Genomic DNA, 15,971 nt, shown 5'->3' with positions numbered 1-15,971 from the left:
GCTCAGGGCTCTGGTAGTTTCTACAGCAGGCAGCTCCATGGGTCTAGGGGCAGTAGGGGATGCAAGAGGGGATGACTGGTATGGGGTGGGGCTCTTTTCCCACCTTGCCGTGTCTGCGGGCCTTGGCCAGCTCCTGCCACATCCAGGCAGGCCATAGAGAATGGGTTTTCAAGACCTGTGAAGAAGACTCCAGATCAGAAGAGACCTCCTTCATATGACCCTCCAAGAGCCAGAGGAAGTATTTGAGAGGACTGCATCGAAACCCGTATCATATGGCAAGCAACCTAAAATCCCTTAACTTACCTGATTACTGAATTATGGTAACAGCTGCCATTTTTTGAGCTCTCCCCTTATGCTAAGAACTTTAATATATGTTGTCTCATGTTGACAATGACCCTGCAAGGAAAGGCTTGTTTTCTCCATTCTACACGAGACACAGTTGAGGCTCAGAGAGGATAAGCAGCTGCCAAATTTCCTTAGCTAGCCAGGGGCAGAGCAGTATTTGAACATGAGTCTGTTCCATCTCAAAGCCCGAACTCTTTCCCCATTGCTGGTTTGTGTCTAGCAGGTTAGCTTAGATCAAGAAACAACACAGGCACTGGGCCACCTGTCTTCACTGACAGTGTCACATTCACTTGGTGACACTGTGTGACAGATGAGCACTTTGTGCCTTTGTCTACCTGTCAGTCACCAGAGGATTTGGGATTTATGAGGAGAAAGCCCTATTTACTCAGCATAGAGAGCTTGTAAGAGATACAGCAATTGGTAGTAGCTTTAGAATCTTTTGCATAGGAAATTCCATAGAATACCAAGTACTGACTTGAGTGAAGTGACTTACAAGTTTAAATGAGTCCTGCATAGAGTATAAAAGACACCCTTGAGGATATAACTGACGAAGAAAATCCCAAAATTTTAATATCCCCACTTTGGTGGAAAATCCATAGGCTGTATGCAAATGAAGTATTAGAATGAGGTCAGACACACTACACAGTAACCTGATGTTTATCTCTGGTAACTTAAGTCTGCAGAAAAAGACTCATTTAAGTAAATCTTTTGTCTCTAAGCTCTTCTTTCAAGAAACAGCACCATTTGGCAAAGGCCAAATCTCTGGTGGATATCTCGCTGAGGAAGGAAACATGTTCAAGAATGCCAGAGTTAAAGGGAGACACACACCTCAAACAAAACTGATTCTATTGGAACTATAAGCATAGTATCTCCTCCAGGGTGAGGGGTCCTGAACCTCTCTGGGATGAAGCCCCCCTTTGTTTCTACAACCCCCACTTCACCTGCATTATGGACTTGCATATGAAGGAATCTTTCTGAATCTTACCCTCTTTTGACAGATCAACAATGTTCCCTCTCTACTCGGAACTCCCACTCGAAGGAGTTGCCAAGACATTCTTCAGTTTGCCCATTAGCAGAGTCAGGGATATCTATTTGCAAGCCAGCTGGAGAGCCTTTGATGGCTTTTAAGTTACATTGAAAACAAAGTGTTGTGTTATTGTGTAAGAGGAAGATGATGTGTGTGTCATTGGTTTGTGCTAGTTCTCATAAATCCTAGGTCTACACTCAAGTTATTGTTTTCATTTCCTATATGAGTACCTCCCTTGCCCCTACCAAAAAACAAACAAACAAACAAAAAAACCCTGATACTTCTGTTCCATCATTGGTTTTATGGGCTCTCTTTTCCCTTTAGTTCTTTGCATCTCTGCATTTCAGCAAACATTTCCTGTGTATCAGGAACTGTGCAGGGAGCTAAGGACACACCAGATAGAATGTGATGCCTGCGTCTGAACAGCTCACAGTCTTGTAGGGGGAGACAGATATATAAACAATCCATTTTCCTTAGAGTTTCCTTTCCCCAAGGCTTAAGCACCCAAAGCCATCACCACCCACCCCCATAGTTTCTCTCATTCCTGTTTAATTTGGAGGGGGGGAACATTTCTGTTTATGCATTGGAGATTTTCCAAAGTAATAGAGTAAAAGCTGCAAGTGAAATTTGTCTAGCTCCTTACACGTATACAAAGGGAGGGACATTAGTCTCCCTGTTGATTTTCAGAGAAGCAAGAACCCTTGCAAAGATGGATTCCAAACTGACCCAAGGAGCAAGCCCCTCATTGTGCCGTAAATAGGCCATCACAACTGAGCAGTTCCGAGGAAAGGCTGGGAAAGGAATCTGCATCATCTTAGGACCCACTCCCCCTTTAACATACTCTCCCAGATAAAGCAGACCTGAGGGACTGACTTAGGCATCAGGGGGTTGGCTGGTAGACTGCAGAACAGTGACTGAAATTCAAATCTTGAGTGAATGGGGAGAGGGAGGTATCTCCAACACTAAAGCAATCAAAAGGTTTGTACTATGATCAGAATAACTACGGGGTGGCAGAGGAAAGAAAAAGTAATGTTATTTTCCATGAACCCAGAGGTATAAAGAGGCATATCAGTTTCATGAATAGCCATGAGGTTGGTTGGTTGTGGCCACTTTAGGTGGAAACACTGAGTGTTGCTCCAGTTTTTCTCAATGTTTATCAAACCCAGGAAACTGGAGGCCTTGGTCATCTCTTTGCAGTGTGCTACAGCTGATGCTTAGTCCTCTCTGGGGTTTGGGTAGATCTTAAAGCTGATCCCCCAAGCTTCTGGGATGGATCACAGCTGGATGGGCCTTGGGTCAGACCATTGCCTTGAGGACAGTCTTCAGGCTCCTTTTCCCAGGGGGATTTCTCTGATATCTTTTCATGGTAATGCCAGCCTGCATCTCCTCAAAAAGTCAAAGCAACAGAGGTAAATTCTCCTATAGATCTGACACTAGCTCTCCCAGTTGGAGTAGCCAAACGTGTTGTCTGATCCTGGCAGGCTCACGAGTACCTCTCTGGAGGTGTCTGGAGGTGTCTGGAGGTGGGTTTGGATACAGCAGCCATGCATCTGCCTGCTCCACAAAGGTTCTGGTTTCAATAGTTCTGAGTGAGATCCCCCTACACCTTGAAATTCTCTTGTTTTGGCATCCAAGCTATGTCTTCTCAGACAGCCTCTCACACCTGGAAGCAGCACAGAACCCTTTTGTCAGATTGTATCTTGAGTATGGGCTCCAAAAATGTCACTGGAGATTAACTATGGGGGAATTAAAAAAAAAATTCTCCAGTCCTGACTTTTAGGGGTCAGGCTGGGCTTATAGGGGCTTGGCGTGGTGAGAAAAGGGGGCCAAGATAGTGGTTGGCACAAGGATATGGAGAACTCTGGAAGCAGAGCCAGAGACTCTAAGGATTGAGGCCCAGGAAAGTCTGGCACAAGTAAACGTTGGGTATTTAACCGGGAACAGTCGCTCTATTTTTCTCAGCCTTGGCAGTAGGTCAGGGCAACAAGCAGTTCTAGCAGGGTCCACATCCTTCCTATTGTCTCCACCCCAGCCTTGCTCCTCGTCCCAAACATCTGCTTCAGATTTGGGCCCTTGCCTTCTCTCTGATTCCTGTACCAAACCACGGGTGGCAAGGGTGAAGGGGCAGGTCTGCAGGTGTGGGGTGGGGAAGAAGAGGAGGAAGACTGGGAAAGGCTGTTTAAAAGTTTTATTTCAGGTGCTGCAAAGGATCTGACCTTTTGTTTTTTTCTGTTTTTTTTTTTTTTTTTCCCTCTCTTTTTTCTTTTTTTCTTGAAGTATAGTCAGTTTACAATGTTGTGTCAGTTTCTGGTGTACAGCATAATGTTTTAGTCATACATATACATACATATATTTGTTTTCATATTCTTTTTCATTATAGGTTACTACAAGATATTGAATATAGTTCCCTGTGTTATACAGAAGAAACTTGTTTATCTATTTTATATATAGCAGTTAGTATCTACAAATCTTGAACTCCCAATTTATCCCTTCCCACTCCCTTTCCCCTCTGGTAACCATAAGTTTGTTTTCTATATCTGTGAGTCTGCTTCTGTTTTGTAAATAAGTTCACTTGTGTCTTTTTTTTCTTTTTAGATTCCACATATGAGTGATATCTATTGTTAATTTTTTTGATGTGTGTATGTGTCACCAAAATCTAACCAGTAAGTTGTTTCACCCTCTGGGCAGAGGGAGCAACCAAGGCAGGGAATTGGGACCAGCTGGTGAAGCCTCCAGGCATCACATGCTTTCCAAAGGCAGCTCAGAATCACTCCGGAGGGAGCAAGTGATTAGTGCCCACAATGAGCAGTGAGCAGTTGGGAGGTGCTAAAGAGGTATTAAACACCTTCTCCAGCTGCAGCTGCCGATAACAGACCATGAGCCAGAGCAGTGAAGCTAGCCTAGGACTGGGGGTGGCAGGAGAGGAGAAACCAGCCAGTGATAGCCGTTATCACAGCAGCCTCAAAAGTCTCGCTAGCAGGGATTCAAGTTTTTCTAGTGCTTGCCCTGAAATCCCAATCCATTTTAAATAACAGAAACACCCCAAGGGAAAATACCGGGGACTCGGAGTAATCTCAAAACTCTTGTAAAAATAATAGCCAGCATCTAACACTGTGCCATGTGCTGTTCTAAGCACTGCCTGTATTAAGTCATTTAATCTTCACATCAGCCTGCAAGGTAAAGACAACTGCTGTTCTCATTTTACAGATGAGGAAATTGAGGCACAGAGAAGCAACTTGCCAAGGTCACATGTCCAGTGATGAGGTGTCAAGCAGGCCCCGACACCTTATATAACACAAGGTCAAAGGAGGTGAAGTTTGGGGGCAGGACAGTCAAATTCAGACTGTTCTGTTCATCTTCCAAACCAGAGACCAACTGTGTAGGCCTCTGACTTCTGGGACCTGAGAGAGCCTGTCTGGCAGGCACTTCTCCATCCAGTCCCACCATTCTGTGCCTCCTCAAGCTTCTGCTGCTCTTTGAACCTGCACTTTTCTCATCCCCCTGCAGGGCAAGTGGTGCCCCTCCATCTCCTCCAAATCTGCTGGAGGAGGTTCCTTAGGGAGTTGTCTGGGCTGCAGGCCCCTAGCGGGGAGTGGAAGAGGAACTAAATGGCAGGATCTGGCCAAGGCCCGCGGACCAAGAGTCCCATTAAACTTCAAAGGTGCGGGATGGGAGCCAAGCTCATCACTTGACTGCAGAGCTGAGGGCCTCAGTGACATCCAGCTCACCCTGGCAGGTCTCTGTCTCGCATAGTAACAGGCTGCAAGCCTCTTCCAGCTGCTGCTGCCGCCAGGGCTATGCCAGAGCCCACTTTCCACTTTATCTGGGAGCAGCCCCTTTCCACCAAGAGGGAAGAGTGTGCTAGGAGGCCTACCTGACTGGGCTGGAGGTCCCAGGACAGCGGCTCTGCAGGCACTGTGAATGCCGTCTGAACAAACTCAGCTCATCCTGCCTTCAAGCCTTTGCTTATATTGTGCACCCCATGAGCACTGCTTCCCATCTCATTCAGTCCAGCTTCCCTACCCTTCAAACCCAGCTCATATCAGAGGATAGTGTGGATTCGTGAAAAGTTGGACACATATTTAGCCTTAAAAAAAAAAAGGTTGGTAACATTATCATCCTTATTATTAACGATGGTAAACCAATACCCCCAGCTATCTTTGACTTTGTTGTAGATTTGAATTTGGAAGATCTGGGTTCACATCCTGACCTTGCCACTTCTTAGTTGAATACTCTTTGGATAAATTGCTCAATCTCCCTTAACTAGAAAAGATTGATTCTAACACCTACACAGTGTACCCCACTGAGTGGGTGTGAAGCTCAAAGGAGATAAAGGATGTGAATAATATTTTGTAAATCACAGAACCTGCTACAAATGCTGGCATTGCCCTTCCTACCTCCACTGGCTCACGTGGGGCCCTGGCATTGGTGAACCTCTGTACCATGCCTGCCCCTTGGGGTGATCTCATCCCTGCAACTGGCCTAGCATAGGAGTGGCTAAATCCCTTCGCCCTCCTAGTCAACAAAAACAGACCTGGAATTTTTTTTAGAAGAAATTTTCGTTTAAAAATTAAGAGGGTAAATGAAGCTAAGAAAATAATAAAGAGGAGAAAAAATTGAACTTAGGAATACTGATGTCTCCTGCTATGAAGTCCAACCTCAGGGGCCAAATTCCTGGTGAACCCTGGAGGTTGAGAAGCACGAAAGAAAAGAAGAGCCCAGAACAATAGTGAGCCACTCTCCTCTCTCACACAGCGCTGAAACCTACAGATCTTAAAATAGCCTATGTCTGAGCCTCAAGCAATCCAGCCATCAGAGGCAGGTGTCCTGAGAATTCTTACACATAGGGCCCCTTACTCGCATGAGCCCCTTCCAAGGTCATATATTTTTTCAAGGTCATATATTTTATAATATTTGCTAAAGTAAGATTTTTGAACTATAATAGGTTGAGACCACTGCCTCCACCCCAGTTTCTTCTCTGTCACACCTCTCTTCATGTCAGCTGAGGAGGGGGAGGCTATGGCATTCGGAGATGTAACTAAGGGAATCTGAGTTGGGAATACATTCAGTTGAGTTTACTGTCACATTTTCATTGGTTATGTTGGGAAAACATTCAGTTTGATCACGTATAATACATTTATGTCATATATTTATTGCTAGCTAAGCTAGTTAGAAATGGCTCTCTGGGGGGAGGTTATAGCTCAGTGGTAGAATGCGTGCTTAGCATGTACGAGGTCCTGGGTTCAATCCCCAGTGCCTCCATTAAAATAAATAAATAAACCTAATCCCCCCCAAAAAAACCCCAAAAACAAAACAAAAAAAGATGTTTAGAAATGGCTTTTTGGAATATTCCCACTGTGCACTGTGGGGACTCACCTCAAGCAGTGCCAGGTGCAGGGCCAGAGACGTTATCACATCTGGCACCAGAAGTCTGCAGACAGGAGAGGAGGAAGAAGGGTTGAGATGTATGGAGCCAGAAGCCAGTCTGTGAAAAATTCTTCCACTCATCGGATGGTCAAAGTGTACTGAGGTTTTCTGTTATCTGAAGCTTGTAAAATTTGGAGAGCCTGCTTTAAGAAAAAGAACATAAAATTAGGTATGAAGAAGGATATTTATTTAGAGTAAGAAAAAAATCACATGTCACAAAATTTTTAAAAGCTAGCAAATACCACAAACATCACGAAGTCCAGAAAAATAATCCAGACCAGCATCTGGATCAGCGCCTGCCAGCCGCTATGTGTGGGTCTGCCGTTTCTCCTCTGATGGGATGTGGGAAGAGGGACAATAAAGATTTAACTTCAGCTGACCCATTTGGGGTTCCCAGGAATAGAGAAAGATGGCAATAGTTAAATATGATTTTATGCCATATTTTGGCACCCTGTGTAATCCCTAGAGGAAGGACACAGACTCCTGAAGCCAGCGGCTCAGACGGTTTCCTGACCCAAAGGCTAAGAGATATAGGCCAGCTTCCCACGGCCCTGGCCTTTGCCATGTTCAAATACAGGGAGCCCAGATTTCCTCAGAGTTAGAAGGCCGCTGTGACTAATTCCTTAGGGGCTTGAGAGGACCCACCTTGGCCTATAGGACCCTTCCATGGCTCTGTAAGAACACTAGGTCACACAACTTAGGGGACACCTCCTAATGTTTACTTGGCACTTCTCTGTGTCTTAAATTGTATGCCCAGAAGCAGACCCTGCAACAAGGATTTGTGAGCAAGTGAAATTCTTAGGAATCTTCCCAGGAGTGGGGGTGGGAGACTGAGAAGAGAAAGAAGCTAAGCAAGACTGAGATGTCAGGCAAGAGGCCACGGGGGCGGATGGGGTGAGGGGGTGGGGTATGGCTCAGTGTGCAGGGAGCTTGGGAGATGGAAGTGTTTATACCCCTCACCCAGAGCCATCAGTTAGGGGCAGCCCATGGGGACTGAGGGAAGTAACTTTCCAGGCATTTCCCTGACCTCCATGTAGGCAGCCAAAGTGGGTTCCAGCAGCGGGGGACAGGTGTTGGCAAGGGGGTCCTGAAGTGATACAGGGACCTGAGGGTGTGGGCAGAGCGCTGACAGCACATGCTATGCCCACGCCCTGTCTGTTGCTGCTAACTGCTTTAGCTGCCTGGTCCTTATTCGTGGTCTGTTATCACTACAGTTACCATGTATTGATTACCTCACTGACTCCTCAGAACAGCCCTGTTATCGCCCCCATTTCATGGGTGAAGCAACTGAAGCTCAGAGACATCTGCTGTGACCTGCTCCAGGCCCTTCCTGACCACTGTCCCAGCTCTCACCACCCCGTTGTCTTCCTTCATGAACGCAGGCACCCTGTCTGGTGTGCTCCCACTCCCACACACTGCCCAGCACAGAGTCAGCATGGGATAGGTTCTCAGTGCATGAAGGATTCCAGAACCAAGGGCTCGGCCACCACACTAAATGCCATGCCTCCGGGACCATGCCTTGTGATACAGCACTATGGTGATGCCCTTCAGTGCCAGCCCAGTGCCAGGACTACAGGGTGCCCCTGGGTCCCACAGCAAATGCCTGCTGGGGGAAGGCAGCCCTGAGCAGAGTCTTGGAGAGTGCCAGGGAGACCGGCCCCAGCTGTCCTCTGACAGCACCCTCATTCACAACTGCAGCTGTATTTGTGACATTGTCCTCTAAACGATTCCAGTCTCCTGGGAATGACAGAAGCCTATTTGGGGATGGTTTTGTGTGTCCCTCGAGGTTCCCCCCAAAGTTGTATAGGATTCTCCACCTGTACATGCGTTTAACATTCGTGTGTCAGATCACTAGGGGCCTCTGGACTGTGCGGCAAATCATCCCAAGCCTGAGAGCTCAGAGGGCTGTGGACAGACCCGTAACGGAGAATAAGACAACTGGAGGTGGAGCCCATAGCAATTGGATAAAGTATTTAGTCTGTACACAGGCCAAAGGAAAATTTGCCTTGGGAGACTGTCTGAGGCCCTGCAGGGGTTGAAAGGCAAGAGCTGCTCCCAGCTCTTGGGAGAGCAGGGAGGGATACAAAACACACCCCATCGTGTCCCACCTGCCCTTCACCTGGGCAGACAGTGACTGTGGTGCCCTGCGGTGCTGCTTCTCCCTGCTGCTGGAAGGAGTAGGGTCCAGGCTAGGAGGGAGAGAGATGTCGGAGGGAGAGAGATGTCTGCTGAAGGGGACGTCAGGCTGGGGAGGGCCCGCAGCCGAGCTGCTCTTGGAGGCTTGGGAGCTCCAGGCTGGTTGCCACCTGCCCTCCCCAACTCAGACTAAATATCCAGCCCTGTGGGTAAGTGAGAAATTCTTGGCCTCAGCCCGTCCAGGCCTCTCTGGCTTAAAATCGCCTTCCTTCATGGAACAGGGGCTGCTGTCTGCCCTTGGCCTGTTCTTCCTGTTCCTCACTCCAGGAGCTCAAGATGATTGGCAGACTTATCCAAGCATGGAGGGTAGGGGCACTGGCCTTGGGAAGCAGCCAGGAAGAGGGAGGGAGTGAGAGTCAGAGACCTAGGACAGACAGGGTCAGAGACTGTCTGAGAGCAAGAGATAGGGTAAGATAGATGTGAAGACAAAGAGATGGAGTGAGAGAAACAGAGACTGGGAGACAGAGAGAAAGAGAGAGACAGAAGTAGAGAGAGGAGAGGTGAGGGATATAGACTACCCTATAGGCATGCCAGAGAAAGGAAAATGCAAATGACTGAGAAAGAGGAGATGATGGGGGAACAGCTGAGCAGACCGGGCCTTGAGCAGGTCTGAGCAGAAAGGCATGAGTTCTCTAAGGTGGGCCTTAGGGGATGGAGCAGGGACTTCCCACATCTGCTTCCCATCTGCATCCCACTCATGGCAGATTTGCATCCCCAGTCTTTCTCTCCAGAGCCACAATCCATTCAAAACAAACCTCGGCTTTTCATTCGTAGCTGCAAATCCATGCAGACATCTGTGGCGCTCTGGGGTTGTGTGGGGCCCCACAGGCTCTGGCAGTGCCGGTGTGGAACCAGGGACTGGGAAGGGATGGCAAAGGGTGGAGAAGGGGAGGAGAGATAGTGGCCCCCTGGCTCTGACCTGAGAGGACTAGGAATCTCGCTGAAAGGCTTGTAGGAGGCAGCCAGGTCCACAGGACTTCGCAGGCCCTTCCTCAGAGGCTGTACCTGCTGTGCTGGTAACAAAGCCTTCCCGCATCCAGGTGAGAGATACACCAGAGCAGAGCCCTCAGCCGTCAAGACTGGCCACGTCAAAGCAAGATGCACAATGTTCCTGACAAATGGCACTTATGTAAGTTTTAATAAATGGGCTCTGTAAGGGAGTCCAGGCCCAAGCCCCTGCGTTGTCTCCCTTAGGACATTCTGCCGTGGTAGCTGCCCAGCCCCTGTGGGTCTCCTTTCTCTGCTCCTCCCCTCCCTGGACCCAAGTCCGAACCCCTCTAGGACTTTTTGACCCTTTTGTCACTTCACCCCAGTCCTATTATTGCCTCCCATCATTAGTCTATTCATTTACTCACTCACTCACTCATTTCACCATTCATTCAATAATTCATTTATTCAACCATTGATTTCTTCATTCAGTGCTCACTGAGCACTGTGCGGGGCTTACAGTCCAGTTGCTAGGACTGTGGTCCCCCCCCAACCCCGGAATTCATATGTTGGAGTCCTAATCCCCGTGTCATGATACTTGGAGTGGGCTTGAGAGGTGATTAGGTTTAGATAAGGTCATGAAAGTGGGGGGCCCATGGTGGGATTAGTGTCCTTGTAAGAAGAGGAAGAATCCAGTTCTCTCTTTCTCTGCCGTGTGAGGACACAGAAGCAGCCAGCCGTCTGAAAACCAGGAAGAGGGCTCTCACTGGACACTGAATCTGCTGGCCGATAGATCTGGGACTTCCCAGCCTCCAGACTGTGAAGAATAAATTTCCATTGTTTGAGCCACCCTGTCTGTGGTATTTTGTAAGGCAGCCCGAGCTGACCAAGACACCAGTCAGTCGAAGAGGCAAATCATATACTGAGTGAAAGTTAACACAAGAGAGGTTGGAGGACAGACAGCACAAGAAATGTCGTAAGTCAAGGTAAGACGAAGTAGTTTAGACAGCCAGTTCCCTAGAATTTGAGAAAAGGGAGATGGAAATCTTCTCAAAGGAAGTGGCAGTTTGGGTTCCCCTTAGGATATGGCTTCTACCAGGATATGGAGGTGGGAGAACTCCAACATCCTTGAGTCAGCCCTGAAGCTGCCCAGGCCTAGAATTACAGGAAGACCCCAGGGACAGATAAGGTAATGAAAGGGGGACCTTCTAGAGTGTGAGCCTCAGTGTGACTCCTGCGGTGGACGGTGGTCCTCTCCTGCTGACCATCAGGACTGCACAGGGTTCCCTCAGTCCTTCCAGAGGGGAGGAGGCAGGGCCACAAAAGGCAAGACTGAAGGCTGGGAATTCAGCCAGACTTGCCTCCAAAGAGAGGCTCGGACAGAAGAGTTTGAGGGGTGGGAGGGTCCAGGTGAGCAGAAGGGAGACACTCCAGCTCTGGAGGATGGGGGAGGGGAGGCTGGCCTGGGTCAGGGGTCTCCTGGAGGAGGAAGCAGGAGTAAGTGGGCCAGAGGTGGGAAGTGGGATGGAGTGGATAGAGAGAGCGAGAGCAAGAGCGAGAGCGAGAGAGCGAGAGAGAGAGAGAGAGAGAGAGAGAGAGAGAGAGAGAGAGAGAGAGAGAGAGAGAGAGGAGAGAGAGAGAGAGAGAGAGAGAGAGAGAGAGTGTGTGTGTTTGTGTGGTGGTTTACACTTGGGGACACGGCAGGAAACTAAGAAGTGCTCAGAGCAACAGCAGGGGCTCAGAACAGCGTCCAGCTTCCTGCCCAAGTGTCAGCTCTCTAAGGGATTGAACTAAGCTCAGGGCTCCTTCAGTAATGAGTAGTACAAGGGAATGTATTGGCTGTGCAACTGAAAAGTCCCGAATAGGACAGACTTCAAGCCCATTCTCCCCTCAGGGGCTGGAACAGTGCCATCAGGACTCATTTCCCTCCACTCTTGGCTCCGCCCTCAGTGGCAGTGGCTTATTCTCCGGCATGCACCCCCCTGCCCCCGCTGTTCTTTCCTCACAGGTTTTGACATTTTGGAGCCCCTGGCACAAAATCTCCCTCAGGCTGATTGGGTGGGTCCTCGCCTCAACCAATCACTGTGGCTGGGGCAATACAATGCTTTGACTGGCTAAGACCTCCGTCCCATGGTACCATGGGGAAAATGAATACTTTCACAGGAAAGTGTGAATGGTTTTGGTGGCAAAAACACATGCTGTTCCCATCCACTCACTGCTGTCTTAAAAAAGTATTGCAGTGTCTAGTAGGGTTGGAGCGTTTCTGTTCCAGGAGGGTGTAAGTGCCATGAGAACAGAGACTTTGTCTCTTTCAGAGATGGCAACCCCTCACAGTAATGCATGCTGCAATGCTCAATAAATACTGAATGAATTCAGCATGACTTAATTGCTGGAAATGCCAGCCTCCTGGTTAATGATTATTCAGTGTTTAGGGTACCACAGACTGTTCTAAGCAGTTTAAACATTTAAACTCATTTAGCCATGACACAATTCCATGGCAAGTACTGTTATTATCATCTGCATTTTACTGATGGGGAACTTGAGGTACAGGGAAGTTGCACAGCAAGTAGCAGACCTAGGGTTCAGACCCAGGCATCTGGCTCCAGCACATGTATTCACAGGCACTGCCTCATACTGCTCAGTAGATGTGGAAAGTCCATGAACTGGATTTTCAGGGCAGACAAATTTCCCAGATTATAATTTCTACGGATACTATTTCTTTTGTCTTTTCAGGCTTAAAGTTTCTCCAGCTTTCCTGGATCCTTGTAGGGCAGTGGAAGTGAGTGATTCTGTGGGGCCTGGGCACATCTCCTATTTCTCCCCTCAGCTGAAAGTTGAGTTGGCTACAGTTTCCTAGTTGGGGAATTAGAGGGGCTGAGCTTCTATACATGCACCTTCTTTTCATTCATTCAACTATTCATTCAAAGATATTTACTGAACCAAACAAGAATGGAATATTTTGTGGTGCTGGAAAATAAGGAAGTGTTTGGAAAAAGATGGAGCATGGCAGAAAGACAAGAAGCCAACTTGTGAGAGCTTCCAGTGGATGGAGCAACTTGAACAACAAAATAAAATAATGATAACCCTGGATTATAACCCATAGAATAAAGTGAATAGTCATGAGTCCCTAATGAAGTTAAAAAAAATTGGGAAAAAATGGGGAAGGAGGAAGAGCTCTTCTTTATAGAAGAATTCCAATGAATAAATATACAAGTAATGAGGGAAATACAAAAAAATCACTATTAGGCAAATATAATAGTAATCATTTTGGTAGGCAAGATCCAGCAGTGATGGATGCTAAAATCAGTAGAAAAAAGTTTGAGGAAAATCAGGATATTCCCAGGGTCTCAAAAAATCTCCCCCCTACAAGATACTTACTAGTTACAAAAGGAAGGAGAGTAGTAATTTTACAGGAGAGAAACAGTGGAGAAACCCAGCAGACACAAGCTTAACAAAGTGATCAAGGTTAACATCATCAGTAATAAGACATGTGACCTCATGCAGTGAGGAGGGTTCAGCACCACTTCTGTGGTATTTTTACCCAAATTGCAAAACCTCAGTATAGTTACAAGAAAACGTCAGACATACTCAAGTTGAGAGACAATAAAACTTAACTGAGGGGACGCATTAAAAGAGTCAAAGTGTTGAAAAACAAGGACAGAATGAAAAACTGTCACAGATTAGAGGAGACAAAAGAGACTCAAAAACTAAATGCCATGAAGGGTCCTGGATTAGAAGAAGGACATTAGGGGACAAACTCATGAAATGTTAAAAGGGTCTTTGATTCTGCTAATAGTCTCATACCTCTGTTAGTTTACCCATGTTAATTTGGCCATTGTACCATGGCAGTGTAAACTGTGACCATTAGGGGAAACTGGGGAGGGTATATGTGAATATGGTACTGCTTTTGCGACTTTTCTCTAAGTCTCAAATTATTTCAAAATAAGATGTTAAAACATATTTATTGAGCATCTACTTACTGCCAAGCACTCAGGATACAAAAGCTTACTTGTACAAGGATAACTCTGCTGGGGTAACTCCTGCTTCCAAGTTGCAGTGTTTTTCAAGCTTCAATGTGCTTCCAAATCACTGGGGATCTTGTTAATAGACAGATTCTGATCCAGTATGTCTGTGATGAGAGTCTACATTTCTAATGAGCTCCCAGGTGAGGCTGTTGCTGCTGGTCCGTGGACCACACTTTGAATGACAATGACTTGAAGTATAATAGGAGCGCAAACCATGCACACACATGGCCACAATAAAAGCCAGAGTGTGAGCTTTGCAGTGAGAACTGGAGAGCACATGGGACAGGAATGGGTTCCTGTGCAGAGAAGGATCCTTCGGGCTATTCCTTCCTTCTGGCTTCAGCCTGGTTCTCAGAAGTGTTGGCTGTTTCTTTCCAGGCTGCCTCTGGCTGCAGCCTTTCTGGGCCAGGCCAGGCTGGAGCTAAGTGAGAAGGGACAGGTGCAAAGTTACTGACGCACTCAGAAATTCCATCAGGGCCTGTAAGAGCCAGGCCTGGGCCTGGGGCTGCACACATGTTCCCGTTTAGACCTCTGCTGGCCAGCACTGGCCTCACTTTCCCTGGAGCCATCCCTCTGACCAGCTCCTAGGCAAGGAAATGTGGGGTGACATGTTAGGATTAAATTCCACCCCCCACCCCAGCCTCACCATTTTTATAGCTTAAGTGAAGTTCAAGCCTCTCCCCAAGGTTTCTCTGAACTCCTACAGACTTACAGGCCCACGGGCCCTTCTGTGTTCATACCTGCTGGGGGAACCCTACCACAGTTATAGCAAAACAAAACAACTTCCCCAAAGCAAACTGGCGGTCAGTGTGGAGGTGACAGGGAGTCCATCTGACTCTGGCCAATCCTCTGCCAGGTCCTCCTGGGCGATCTGTTGCCATTCTCCTTCTCTATTCTGATGCTGGACTGCCCAGGCAGACCCCATAGGTCCCTGTTCATGCTCTGAGTCCTTTCTTGGACACCCAAGTTGGCCAAATGCCACTACTTCAGAGGGGAAGTAATCCTTGTGTTCTAAAGATGGAGGACCTCCTGATGTCCCATTTTTGGGTCCCATGAGACTTCAGGGATCATCTCCCAGCCTAAAATATGTCTCTCTTTTGTTCTACCCACCTTGTCCTTCCTTCAGGGTCCAGTAGGGCCCACGCCCTCCAGGAAGCTTTCCCTGACTACCCCAGCACACAATGACATCTTCCTTTCACCTCCTATAATATAATCTTATAGTCAGAAGAATCATCAGAGGTGTGGAGTGTAAAGGTTTCTGGTGCTGGTTCTGGATTTAGCTATCTGGGTTCAGACCTCAGTCCTGCCATTTGGGAGTTGTGTGTGACCTTGGGCAAGTTACTTAATATTTCCAGGACTCAATTTTATCGTCTATAAAAGGGAAATAATAAAAATAATTCCTACCTCGTTAAATTGTTATGGAGATCAAAAGAGATAATGTAGGTAAGCTACACAGACTGAAACCTGGCATGCAGTAACTGCTCGGTAAGTATTATTTATTAATAACCATTGGTACCAACGTTTCCATCAGGACTTAATTTTACACTGTTTTATATCAAGGGGAGTCAGGGATAACTTGCTGATGTGATTGCAGGAAGAGGCCTCTCCATAGTAATCATCACAGCAACACGCTGAATGCGGATAATGTGCCCGGCACTGGATTAAGAGCTTCACTCACATTATCTCTGGGCTTCAGGAGCCAGCTGGCCAATGATTAACCAATGAAATATTGTAGAAACCATAACATGTCACAAGGGTAATTTGAAATGAAGGACAAGGGCAAATACAAATGTTTTAACGTATTGGCTTGTTTTGGGTTTTGCTTTGTTTTGTTTTGGTCTGCATAATTTGGAATGAAAACACGGAGAACTGAAAGGTACAGATTTGCCAGAGCTTTTCCATCCTTGTTCAGGAGGAAAAGTGTTATGATTCGTTCCTGAGCAAGAGCTGAAATCCATCAGATGGAGCAGTGGGGCCAGCCTGAAAGCCTTCGGTTTCAGATCTGGGTAGCTGAGTCAATCCCC

The sequence above is a fragment of the Camelus ferus genome, chromosome 6 (genome assembly GCF_009834535.1).
Source record: "Camelus ferus isolate YT-003-E chromosome 6, BCGSAC_Cfer_1.0, whole genome shotgun sequence".
Taxonomy (NCBI): Eukaryota; Metazoa; Chordata; class Mammalia; order Artiodactyla; family Camelidae; genus Camelus; species Camelus ferus.
The sequence above is the reverse complement of the archived record's forward strand: the minus strand, read 5'-3'. Positions refer to the sequence as shown.